We start from the raw sequence: 2,500 nt of genomic DNA, 5'->3' as shown, positions 1-2,500 counted from the left end.
GTATTTGCATTACATTTGCTTCGGCATAGAAATACCAATATGTAATTTGCAATTAATCACCTGAAACAAAGATCACTATGGTAAATGTACAAATGATGGTGCACATCTATTGCTTTGTTACACTGTCATAGCTGTGACAACCACCGTAGGCTAGCTGAGGAAGTTCATGCACGTCCTGTGAACCAGAAAATAGCAACAATTTCCACATATTAGCAAAAAATACTTTGAGTGGCTTCCCAAGAATTCCTTTCAAAAACCAAAATGGCACAACCCAAAATATTTGACAGCAAGAGAACTTTTGTTGCTATTATCTATGCATGCTTCACCTTCAATACAGATTAGTATAGCCAGAGATACTAGTACTTTTCAACCCTTAGATGCTGTTACCAGCTGTTCAAAGAAGATTGGAACCTAGGTGATTTAATATCGGGAACAAGTAGCGAAGATATCATTGACGTAACCTACAGTATTGTCATTAATGTGCCAAACAGAGACTCACTGCCTGTCGAAAAAAAGGGTTTTTTGTTGCTGTGGTTGGCACATTTGAATAACAAAAGCAATATTTATAAACAGATATTTTCCCTAAAACCATATTTCACAAAAAAGGGGGGTTCATAGAGTTGTGGGAACTTGGAACTCCCTTCCACTTTCCCTTCGTGAGGCAACAAGTGTAAATTCTTTTAAAGCCTTAGCTAAAAGGTTTTTTATGGATTAGTATAGTTTTTAGTGTTCTTATTGTTATAATATTTAATATTTGCTATTACCACAATTTAATTTGTATTAATATTTTCATTATGGTACCATCGGTGATCTGCTTTAATATGGGGTCTTTGACTCTTTAGCATTTCATCCCTAGGCCTCTGTTTTTTTGCATGCCATAAATTGTAATAAATAAACAAATCCCGGGAAATAAATAAATAAATCCTCTCAATACGTTTTAACCTCAAATTGCCCGAAACTGTTATCTTTCTCACTCATGGAAAACCCAATTTAACGCCAGGGATTCTCAAAACAACAGTACATTAGAATATCACAGATTTATTTTCTTTACCTGATTCAGGAGCCCATATGAAGGAGTATTTCACGTGCTTGAAATGAGCCTGCATTTTCGGGCACAGCAGACTTGAAGACCCTCATGTTAGACAAATCCAAATGCTCTCCCTCAGATCCATTCCTCTTAGCATACCCCATTTCTAAACGCACACTATATGTTTTGAGTTGTTAACAAAAAATCATTAATAAGTATATCTGGGAGTGTGTCGCGTTTACGAAGATGAACTTTGATCGTTATTACTTAGTATCTTTGTTTCGTTTTTAGCACAAAGACATGAGAAAGTTGAACTGAGGATTGATTGTTCATTTTAACAGCAGCTTTGCTTAATTCCCATTTACGATTACAGAATTTCCGTTCGAGATTAGCAGTATAAAGCATTGTTTAATTTTATTCCCCCTACGTTATAAAGGAGAAAGAATGTACTCTCTTAAAATAAATGAGAAGAAAGTGCTACCTTTGTAATGACATTTACAAATGGTTAAACTTTCAAGTCCTCTCGGATAATGACTATAAACCGTAGGCCCCGAACCCACACACTATTCGAAAAGAGAAGGGGATGGAGTCCTCGGTGGCTGTCCTTTTCTCTCCCGTAGAAGTGGCCGGCTTGGCAGTGATTTCTCTAAAAAGGCTTACGGTATATGACACCACCAAAGCAGAAACCGTATGAGTCATAAGTCCAACAGAGACTTCACCGAGTGCTGGGACATGTAGATGTACGTCAAGGTTTACCCGCCTTGATCTTAAATAAACGAGTTTGAATTTTCCTGAATTTTGCTGCCTGTCTCATACATTGAGACCTGACGAACTGCGGTGCACAACACCACATGTCTGCGGCACCGGCAATGCGACAGACAGGACGTCGAAAATATATATTGCAGGGTAGTACGTGCATTAATCTCATAAATAGGCCATTTGCAGCCGGCGATCACATGGTACAAAAGACGACACCCTTACTGCAAAGCAAATTACGCACTGGAACTTCTAAAACTAAGTAACTTAACTTAAATTTTCTTTGTTTTGAGCCATGTGATCACTAGGTGCAAAAGCCCTTTTTACTGCTGGGTTTCGCGTTTTCCAGCTGGGTGCCCTGCGCGGACATTTAGTTTCGGGCATGCGCATAGGTGGCCTTCAATGTAAAACCACGAGGACCACCGAGTTTTTACCTGAATTCTGAGTTCACTAAGGTTAATCGGTTTTCACAGTTATGAAGACCCATCGGTGTAACAGGAATTGCGAGTTTGTCTCACGATGCCTCGTGCCGAAATAAACGTTGAAATTTACGGCTAGTTTACATTTGCATCTACAGCCCTATTGTGAAAGGGTTGAGTTCAATACTGACGCACCTTGATAGGGTGAGAGGGGTCCTGAGATGGACTGCCATACAGCAATCAACCAAACGATCAAACGAAGATAAAGCTGTCGAAAAAATATGTTAAAAGATAACAT

At 38.9% G+C, this 2,500-nt stretch overlaps 1 long non-coding RNA gene across 2 annotated transcripts in view; it reads right to left on the bottom strand.

Annotated features, from left to right (window-relative positions):
* The window catches only part of LOC138011564 (uncharacterized), a 41,278-nt gene that overhangs the window by 3,256 nt on the left and 35,522 nt on the right, over positions 1-2,500 (bottom strand). For both annotated transcript variants that reach the window (XR_011124742.1, XR_011124741.1), the window contains 3 exons: positions 2,398-2,470; positions 1,052-1,204; positions 61-175 (listed from right to left, as the gene is read on the bottom strand). This is a non-coding gene — a long non-coding RNA (uncharacterized lncRNA). The remainder of the gene's footprint in view (positions 1-60; positions 176-1,051; positions 1,205-2,397; positions 2,471-2,500) is intronic.

This window comes from Montipora foliosa, chromosome 7, assembly GCF_036669935.1.
Source record: "Montipora foliosa isolate CH-2021 chromosome 7, ASM3666993v2, whole genome shotgun sequence".
In the NCBI taxonomy this organism is placed as follows: Eukaryota; Metazoa; Cnidaria; class Anthozoa; order Scleractinia; family Acroporidae; genus Montipora; species Montipora foliosa.
Note: the sequence above shows the minus strand (reverse complement) of the source record. Positions and strands in the feature narration are given on the sequence as shown.